Source organism: Manacus candei, unplaced genomic scaffold, assembly GCF_025592945.1.
Source record: "Manacus candei isolate 608988 ecotype Guabito, Panama unplaced genomic scaffold, ASM2559294v1 h1tg000034l, whole genome shotgun sequence".
Lineage (NCBI taxonomy): Eukaryota > Metazoa > Chordata > Aves > Passeriformes > Pipridae > Manacus > Manacus candei.
The window spans coordinates 3,028,067-3,038,848 of record NW_026138082.1 but is presented as its reverse complement, the minus strand read 5'-3'; the positions used below and the strand labels follow the sequence as shown (position 1 = coordinate 3,038,848).

At 39.6% G+C, this 10,782-nt stretch overlaps 1 long non-coding RNA gene across 1 annotated transcript; it reads right to left on the bottom strand.

Moving 5' to 3' along the window:
- Nucleotides 1–831: 831 nt before the first annotated feature.
- Nucleotides 832–2,158, bottom strand: LOC127473227 (uncharacterized). Its single transcript, XR_007905322.1, has 3 exons — nucleotides 2,064–2,158; nucleotides 1,650–1,652; nucleotides 832–1,454 (listed from the first exon to the last, which is right to left on the bottom strand). It is a non-coding gene; the product is annotated as an uncharacterized LOC127473227 (long non-coding RNA).
- Nucleotides 2,159–10,782: the final 8,624 nt, after the last annotated feature.

The following is a 10,782-nucleotide window of genomic DNA, read 5'->3' as shown; positions in this document are numbered from 1 at the left end:
CTTGCAAAATGGGAGCCTGATAACTTAATATTTTAATAATTTTCTAGTTTCAGAAATAGGACAGCAGTGAGCTATTTTTGCATGGAGAGGAAGGATGGAGATGGCAGAATCTTCTTCATGGAAGGCCTTAAGGTAGACATCTCCAGTTATGAATAGTAAATTCTGTGTGCTGGTAAGGGGATGGTTAGAAGACCTCAGGAGGTCCCATCCAGCCCTATCCTCTGTTAATGTAATCAATAAAATCCACATCTACATTCTAAGAGCAGGAGTCTTATTACTGGCAGTAGAGAAAATGCAGAAAGGACCAAAACATTGTTTCAGACCTCAGACGGAGCTTGTAAAGCATCAATAATGTTCTCTTTTGACCAGTGAAAGATAAAGAAACAACTTGAAAAGAATAAGCACAAAACTGTAATATGACCTCTCAGGAAAAGATTTTCTTCCTACTCCAGCATCCCTTGATCATTTTTCCTCCTGGTCTTTGGATTTTATTTTAAGGTGGAAAAATGGAAATGACACCCCTATAATGACATTAAGGCAACATACTTCAAACTCTTTTTTGCCAAAATTATTTAAAAACCATTATATGTTTATCATTATTTAATTTATAGTCTTTGCTATGTCCAAAAGACAGGTAGCAGACCTGGGAACAAGCAATACCCACTGTCAAGCTACACTGATTTGACAGGAACAAAACCTTGCAATTTATAGTGGAGCTCTTTTCAAAGTGAGTGGAAATGGGATCTAATGATATTCAAGTAATCTACTCAGGTTGCTAAGGCTGAGTGGAAGATACTTCTGATGGAAATCTGAAACTGTGTGTGTAATTAAAAATAGAGAAATGAAAATATAATCTTGTTTTGTTATCACATGAATCAGCAGCTGCATGTTGCTTAGGGAGGAAGAAGGCTGCAAAAAACTAGGGAGAGAAACTAATGCAGAAGACCATAAAGAAATGGAGCTGTCTTGCTCCTAAAAAAAAAAAAAAAAGGAAAAAAAGTTCAGCATGGATCCATATGGTGTGAGATTTCTCTTCTGTGACATTTTTATTAAGGTTATGTATATGACCGTTCATCTTCATTCTGCTGGTGCTAATTGCTGTCTATTGGACCCTTCGCTACTGTGTACAGAGAACACATGCTTCCCCTCGACACTGCCATCACTGCGAGTGCACTGGATTGTTCTGCTGTCCTCAGATAGGAACCTGCTGCTGCTGCCTGACCGCAACAGCTGGGAATATTCTGCTTTTAAAAGCTTATCTTGTTGATACTTGAGTTGAGCTATTACACAGTGGAACAAGCAAACAGAATGAATGGACTCTCTGCGGGCAACTTATGGTAACAAAAAAAGTTTACATGTGCTTTTGAATGTGTCTCTTGTCTTGGAATTGACAGTGATGTTTAGCATAGATGTTTCCTGCAACAAAATCATGATGGTATAGAGCCAGGAACAGGCTAAAACGAAACATGCTCAGAAGATATGTTCAGTACTTATGCTTCTTTGAAACTGTAAGCAACAATCCTGCAAAGATTTACTCATGTGGATGGTCCCGCTGAAATGCAAGGGGATGCTTTTTTCTCTAGAATGGCTAATTTGATTAAGAATTACTTTTATGCACAAAATTAGTGTGTAAAGCATGTTTCCTCCACCTTCTATGGAGCTTTTAAGCAATCAGCCCAAGAATCAGGTTATTTATTTACCAGCATTAGGTCCATGAACACACATATATATTGCATTTACAAGCAGATCAGAGCAGAGAAACACAAATATTCCCATGTTATGGTTGGACCACCCAGGGAAATACAGAAATCTATTAATTTTGCTTATCACTTAGACTCCAATTTAACAAAACATCTAATGGTGTCATGAATTTTTCTGTCATGAAGGAAGTGTTACAATCATCTAATCTGACTTCCTACATAATGTAGACTAATGTATGACTTCCCCAAGCAATTCTGACTTATACATCCATACATGTGATTTCAAACTGTAAAAGTTAGCAGTGGCAATAAGAATAGTTATCAGACTTAGGTTCACGCAATTAGTGATTCTTAAACTGTTACCTTAACACATTGCCTTTTGTGAATGGTGCTGCACTTAGCCATGCCCTGAACTACACACCAGTCTGCCTACAGACTCCACATGACCTCTAGGCAGGAAAATCTCTCTTCTGAAGTCTTAATGGAGGTGTTGTCTGAGCAAGCACAGACCCTGAGTGACATGTGCATTATTCTGTGCATGGACGAACATCTGAAAATTTGGCTTTCAGACCACACTGGGCAATCTGTGAGAGTTGAACTTGACACCTAACAGCCAGATGTACCGGTAACTTTGGTCTCACAGTGGTGGTGATTCTTGCTGTAGGACCACTGTTTTAACCCATTAACATCACTTAAGTGGCCAGTTGTAACTGACACAGGCAATCGCTGGATACATGGCCTTTCCCTGCTTTCTTGGTGGCAATTTAGGCTAAAGGAAAAGCTGTTCTCTTTCTCTTCCCAACCACTTCTGCCTTGTGCCATTTTCTCATTTGTGCTTACGCAACTGTTTATATGAAAAAATGAATTAAAAGTAAATCCACGTATTTTCCCATGTTATTAAAAAGGTGAGAAACTTCCTTCAAGAGATATTGATATATTAAAAGATAATTTGGAGTCAATACAAAATGAATTCCTATTTTCTGCTTTTATCACTGTAATGAAAAATTGAAAATTATTTGCGTCTAAAAAAAATAATAATTTGAATACATGTACGGACTACTTTCACTCCCTGACACTATGTAATGACTTTGCAAGTATATTTAGTTCATATTTGAAATGAAACTGTTTCCAAAGGAAGTGATGAGAACACTTGAAAATTGAACATCTTAATTATCCTACTATTTCTTTCCTTAGCAAAAAAAAAAAAACAACAAAAAAACAAATCTCTAATTCAATGAAAAAATATTAATTTTTTACACATTTTCTGAAAATAACCCATTTGCATCATTTATATTATTATTATTACTATTATTTGCCCAGACCTCATTAAGAATAAGTAGCACCTATTGTTATTGCTAGTCAGCAATAACAAATACACAGACACACACATATATACGTATATATATATATGTATATATAAGCATGTATGTATGTATATATATGTATGTATATATATCTATAGTTAGGCTAGAGATGGCATAACAGGTTATTTTGAGGAGGAGTTCTCAAGTACTGGCCAGAGACAAATTTTCGAAGGATACCAAGGTTACTAACAACTCCAAACATCATTACCAAAACAAAGCCAGAGAGAACCAACAACAACAACAACAACAAACAAACAATACCACCAAAACCCCAGCAACGACAACAACAACAACAACAAAAACAAAACCCACTAGAAAAATAACATGCGTTTGTAACATTTTAACTGAGATATAAACCTGCCTGTGGTGAATAGACTACCTTGTGACTTTTTTAGTTGTACTCTAGGTCCTGGCCAAATTCTTGTGGCACATTTTGATTTTGGGGGCTTTGATGCTGCCTGGGTAGGTCTAGATGCAGTATCCCAGACTTTTTTTACAAAACCAGTGGTTTTGTGTGCTGTCCACCTTCACATCTGCCCCAGAGTTGGCTACATTTTAGATGATCAGGTTGTGTTCGCATTTTTATTTATTTGGACAAAATTGGACATTACTGTTCATTATCTTTAAATTTTTGTGGCTACAAATATACCTAAAAGTTAATCTTGAGTAACATTTTGCTGTTCTTTTCTTTGTCTTCTCCTTTTCTTTCTTGTCTCTAGCATAATTGTGTCTTTGCCCTCGTGTGAATACTTCTTGCCCCACAGGCTTCTGGCATGACAAGTCAAATTACTACCTTTCTTTGTTCCCACGTGCAAGAAAACAAAGTTGTTGTCCTTACTTGGAGAAGAGAGAAGACCAAACAACACATTTGGATAAGCACCTTGTCAGCTTTGAAATGTCTTGTAGAATTCTGTAAATGTTTCTCTGCCATGCATGAGGCTTGCATCAAGTGTCTTTTTCAACAGCATCACTGTAGACAACCATTTATCAGGTGTATATTGTATGGCAGTGTGGTGTTTGGAAATTCCATTTGCCATATGTTATTCATGATCCTTGCTCACAGCCTTCATTTGTCAGGGGATTTAGAACTCAGCTGTGTTTAGTTTTTGGGGCTTGAGAACAAGTTGACCCACAGGCAGACACCTAATGATATAATTTGTTCAGTGCAAAAGGTTTGACTGCCCTCTATCAACCTTTATGCAGACAACTCCTTTGAATACAGTAATGGATGACAATATCAAAAGCATAAATCTCGGCAAACTTCAAGGTTTCCTGGAAAACATGACTCTTAAACTTTAGGCACATAGACATTTGGCACAATGTCAGAAACATTCTGGACTATTCATTTATCCAACTCTGGCCAAAAATAACCAAAGACTCTATGTGTCTGTTGACTTGTTTTGAAATACACTCAAAACGGCAAAGAAGTTAAAAAGTAAGAGACCAGCAATTGAGAAACAAGACTTCTGAAGTATGAAAGATCCTTTTCTGTATCTTACAACATGTGGTGCTAACAAGTCAGGTCATGTCCCTCTTACAAAATTTTGTCTGTGAACTTAGTGTGGTTAACTTAGTGAGTAGAAATTACATAGTTCAGGTTCCTTATGGTTTTAGAAGGTAATAAATAGAGACCTTGCTGGAGGACCTGCTTCAGAGGAGAAAAACGTGGTGACAACTGTGGGCTCATGCCTGTGAGTAGGACAGAGCAGCCAGGATAATGGTCTTCTTCTCAAGCCTGGCTGACTCCCAGAGTCACAGTTTCACTTTTTTTAAAATGTGTCCTACTCTTAACTTTATGCCTCCTGTGTGATGTTCCCTGGCTCTTTATTCTTCCTCTTCTATGTATACACCTTCTACTTTCCCCTGCTCTACCTCTACTAGCCGGAGGAAGAGAAACCCATCTTCTTCTTCTCTACTCAGCCTCCCTTTGTCTTTCTCCTTGGCATGCATCCTCCTCTCCTAAGGAGAGCGGGTGGTCAGGGAACACTGCAATGTTACACTTTCTCCTTCCATTTTGTCTTGTCATCCAGGCCTCTTGCTGCCCTCCCTGGGAGGATCTGTTGCTGTGCCAATGGACATCCTCAGTTCCTGAATGGAAATGTGGCCTTGATAGCACATGATGTCACTGTTGGGACTTCAACCTTTCCATCACTATTAGGTTTCCTTTTAAATTATAAGAAAATAGGAGAAAAATAAGCTTTATTTCTTTTTTATTTTTTTTTTAATTATTGTCAAGACAGTCTCTTTACGCAACTTTAGTAGCACCACAGATATGTGAAGTTGGCTGCACTGTTCCTCACTTTCCTGCTACGTATCCAACTCTGCTTTTAACAGCTTGAGGTTTTCTTCATTAAATCCTTTTTCACCCCCACTCTTGCCAGAATGCAATATCCCAACGGGAGTGATCAGAAAAGAAGGGTAATTATTATAACTTACGAAAAAGCCATTTGCTTTGTTACTGCTTCATGCTATTCCTCTTGTTATTGAGCAGATGAAGAGTTACAGTAATTTGCATTTTGATTTTTATCTACGCAATCTCTACTGAAGAAAAAAGCCCTTATTTCTGTTTGGAGCCCTTGGCTGCACTGTGTAATCCCTGTAATAGTGCCAATAGCAGTAATGATATGACAAAACATAAAACAGTTTTCCAAAAAACACCGTGCACAGGCTGCACAAGTCATTGCAAGGGATTTGTGACAAAGTGGCTGGCAAAAGGAATGGTACGTTCTGGGTTTCACCTCCTTCTACAGATGCACATTTGAAGGCGCAACAAGGTTTCTCTCCAAAAGCCAAGCTGCCTCTGAAGGAGGTAGGAAGAGAAGCTACACTCTGCTCTTGGAAAGAAAATATTCCGTAGGCTGCAAACACTGGAGTATGGCTTTTAGGTACTTTAAGGGAAATTGCACTTTTTTTAGTGTAACTGTTCTACATACATGAAACAAAGGTGTCCAAGGAAGGCCAAGAATAGGTAGTGGAAAAGAAGTAAAGACAGGAGCAGACTGGGAGATACGGAGGGAAAAGGTAAAGCAGACAGCAGGCTTTTAATTTCATATCATAGGGCAGTAACTCCCGGCCTGTATATAGCTTGGAGACTCCTGTGTCTCAAAGATAGACCTACAGTACTGTTGAAGACAACCTTTTGTGTTTGAGAGCTTTTCTGTTTTCTCCAGCTATAGAAGCTCCTTTTCTAACAATCTGACAAGAAATACTTATTACTACTCCCAATAAAAGGTGATTAAAAATGAGCAACAAAGATTATTTCAATATTCACGTAGTGGGAATACACATGTATGAGAGATGTCTACTGTTACTTATCCCCGTCAGGTGCTTACTGCAGATACTACAGCTATGTTAGCATGAATACATGAACATAGCCAGGCTTACAAAGGAGTGTGACATCTTCACTAAAGAAATGGTCTGGTACACTGGGCCCAGAAGAAGCAGCATCCTGCTGCCAAAGAAGAATATCTGCCTTGCTCTGTGGTCTATCGGGTAATTCACTCTTTTACTAAAAAGTCAGATTTTTGAGGTGGAAAGATAATGAGAAGTATCATTGCTGTATTTTAACATTTGGAAATGGGAGATGTAGAGCTCCAGAAGCTGGCTCATCTGAAACTGCTGAACATGTGTGTAGTTTGGCTCTGCTCAGAGCACAAGTTATCCCAATCTTCTTCTGTGAATTATTTGGCAGACCTTCTTCCCCTGCCCCTACAAAACTGACAATTTTCAATAGTTAATCTCAGCTCTGAAAATTCCATCCTAATTCTGCATACAGACTTGATATAAATCAACTAGTTTCCTCCAGTGAACCTATGCTGGTTTCTGCCAGCTCAGCATCCGGCTCCGAGTATTTCTTCATACACATTGTTCCTTATACGCATTATTCCTTCTCGTTTAACCAGTCCTTGCTTCCCTCTCTAACCTAGTAGAGTGGTAAATTTTAGTAGGCATGTCCTAATTTCCTTATTGCAAGTGAAGCTCTTTCTTTTCCTTTCAGATTCCCTGCACAGTCTGGCAAGACTTCCCTTCTCTTATTCATCTCTGTTTCATCCTGACAGCACCATTAAGGCACAGTATTGACAGGCATTTTCATATGCTGTATTCACCAAAATATAAGAAATATATGAAGCTAGTAGAGAGCATCCAAAGGAGGGTAATGAAGATGGTGAAGGACCTTGAGGGGAAGCTGTATGTGGAGTGGCTGAGGTCACTTGGTCTGTTCAGCCTGGAGGAGACTGAGGGGAAACCTCATTGCAGTCTACAACTTCCTTGTGAGTGGAAGAGGAGGGGCAGGCACTGATCTCTTCTCTCTACTGACCAGCGATATGACCTGAGGGAATGGCATGAAATTGTGTCGGGAGAGGTTTAGGTTGGATATTAGAAAAAGGTTCTTCACCCAGAGAGTGGTTGGGTGCTGGAACAGGCTCCCCAGGGAAGTGGTCACAGCATCAAGCCTGACAGAGTTCAAGAGGCGTTTGGACAATGCTCTCAGGCACATGGTGTGACTCTTGGGGATGATCATGTGCAGGGCTAAGAGTTGCTGGGCTAAGGTTTGGACTCAATGATCCCTGTGGGTTCCTTTCAATTCAGTGTATTCTGTGATTCTGTGATTATGGGGAAACCTTATCCCAGAAAACAGATGACTCTGTAGGAATTGGATTTGGGTAAAATATTTCTGCTCCTGGATAATCCATGTCAGGACAAAACTGAGATGCACTGAGGGAATCCATTGCAGAGTAGCAGTTGCTAGCCCAGCCTCCTGTAGAACTCTGGTCCCTTTGAGAGAAAAGTGGAAAACTCACTAAGAAAAAGCCCTATTTATTCATATAAAAGTGAATGGGAAATCTTTAAAGTGAATCAAGATGAATCTGAAAGGCTCTTGCAGTGTCTGGTTTATGAAAGGTATTAGAAGTTCATATTTATTCAAGGCTTCACACACTGAAAGCTGGTGGAATGACAGCTGGTGGCAGAAGGTACTTTGTCCACTGTTGCTTATGGAGGTCAGGCTGGATCCTAGCCTCAACAGTGCTTTCTTTGAGGGTTGACTACTTCTGTCTTCAAAGGAAAGTGATGGCAGTTGCCACCTGAAGCCTATAATAAGTCAAAAAAGAAGAGAATCTTCTCTTGAAACAACCTTTGGAAAACCCCAATGTGAGGGGAGTGAGCACAGTGGAAATGGAGGCATGAATGAGAAGCATGGTCCTAATCAACATTTCTGCTCTGGACTTAGTCTGGCAGATAGACCTAAAAAGTCATAGAATCATCGAATCATAGAATCAGCTTGGTTGGAAAAGACCTCCAAGATCATCAAGTCCAACCCCTGATCCAACACTGCCACGGTTACCAGACCCTGGCACTAAGTGCCACATCCAGTCTCATCCAGCCTCATCTTAAAAACCTCCAGGGACGGAGAATCCACCACTTCCCTGGGCAGCCCATTCCAATGCCTGATTACTCTCTCTGTAAAGAATTTCTTCCTAATATCCAACCTAAACCTCCCCTGGCACAGCTTAAGACCATGCCCTCTTGTCTTACTGATAGCTGCCTGGGAGAAGAGACCGATCCCCACCTGCCTACAACCTCCTTTCAGGGAGTTGTAGAGAGTGATGAGGTCTCCCCTGAGCCTCCTCTTCTCCAGACTAAATGCTTGGCTTGGGGCCTATTTGCAATTCTAAACAAATATTTACTCAGTCTTGACAAGTTCATTAACTCTTCATGTACATATGCAGTGTACAACCAAATCATCAAAAGCTGTTGACTGATTTTTAACATATACATGTGAGGAAAGTGTAAACTTTTCATTTCATTCAGCTTTTATTTAACTGATTTGGCATCTATGGACTATGATCTGTCAATTTGCACAGCAGCATTGCAATCAGTGGACCTAAGGTGAGAAGTTCTCAGTAATGCAGGCTTTGATTGTTCACCTTTTGGCATAGAGTTATGACTTTAAACTCAAACACTTCAAATCGCAAAGATTGTTCCTTTAGCTAAGCATTGTAAATCATGACAAACAGAAATACAGCTTATGCCATTCTAATCTATAGAAAATCACAGGAAAATATTTTAAACGAGCCAGACACATGCAATTTTAACATCTATGTTGGATGAGAGTGCTTAGGAACAGACTGTTACCTTGGAGCTTAATAAAAAAGTCCTCCAAAGGAAAGATTTAATAAATCACACTCTCCCTTAATGACTGGAATCTGTGAAGTAGTGAGCAGTGAGAAGACTTGCTGTGAAAAGAACTCAGCACCTCACCCTGTGTAAGGATTCTGTAACAGAATATCTATTTTTCTATATACTTATCAACATGTGAATTAAGTTGGGTGCTGTGGAGGGTTGAATATATTATGCAGTTAGAGGGTTGAACATATTACGCAGTTACTATCTATTGAGTGCTATTATCTTCTGCCTTTACGAGAATTTTTAAATTCAGTTTTTCTCGTGATTCATACAAAACCAAGTAATTCTTTCTGTCAGAGGTTTCCTGCATGAAGGAAGCGTGACAATGGCACACAGTAGTTTATAGCCACTTTTAGTAAAGCAATGGACTATGGGCAACTCACATTTCTTATCCTTCCAAGGTCACTTTGGAAGAGATTCCATGGGTGTGAATAATGTTTTCTCTGTTTCTTTTAACACAGAGGTCTGAGCTAGATTTTTTCAATTATTATTCATCTCGTTTGAATTGGCTAATTCTGCTAGAAACAGTAAGGATCAAACTTTTTTTTTCTAGATGTTCTGCCTCCTGCTGTCTCTGAAGCCAAGCAAATAATAAGATATGCACAAAGGCTGCCAACGTTTTTGGAGCAATGGTTGTAGTCAGTTTAGGAAATTTAGTGTGGGTTCCCTCATGAAGAAAACTTTTAGTGGGACATATAACAAACAACGGAGCTTTGGTGTCCAAGCTTGCTCCACTGCTGGAGCTCCTGTCTCTCTTTCCAGTCTGTGCTCTCTGCTCTTCCTTCTGTCACTTTTTAGAGGGCAGTAAATGCACTTTAGAGCCCAGCTTACTAGGATGGAGGCAGTCTTGTCGTGGAATTCATTGGTTACCTGTCACATCTAAAGGTATCAGTGGCAGTTAAAAAGGACTATTTGGGGCTGGTGACTATAATTTATTTAACCTCCTATTAAATCTGAGGCTGCAGTATACATACGTGCATAGGTATTATGGCCAAAAACCTTCTGAAAGATTCCTATTTATAGCATCTAGTCAAACCTATAAGAGGAGATCTTATACAGAGGAGGGTGTGTGGGTGATATGACAAATGGCTCTGATTCTTGAAAAGGACTACTCCTCCCCTCAGGGAGAGGAAATATAATCAGCACAAAAGCAAGTAACCATAACACGTACATTTAATATCTTGAGTGAGGTGAATTTTTTCCTCAGGGCCTTCCATGAGCCTTTGAATGCCCTCTATAGCTTCACAATCATCCCACAAAAAGGCAGCCACCCTGCCCTGCCAGGGAATGCAAGCATTGAGGGCTCTGCCTCCTCAAGCCAGACTGAAGGGGAGAGAGATGGGAAGACAACATGCTGATACAGGGGAAGCAAAGGAAAACAGAGGGAGAGAGGTGTGAAACCTGATCCATCTAATAACATCAAGACTGATAGTGATTTTCCACTCTATCTAGTAGGTCAAATGATCTTATAATGCATGTTAGAAAAAGATGGAAATATCTTCATTTTCTCTCAGAGTCAATATTTCCCTAGT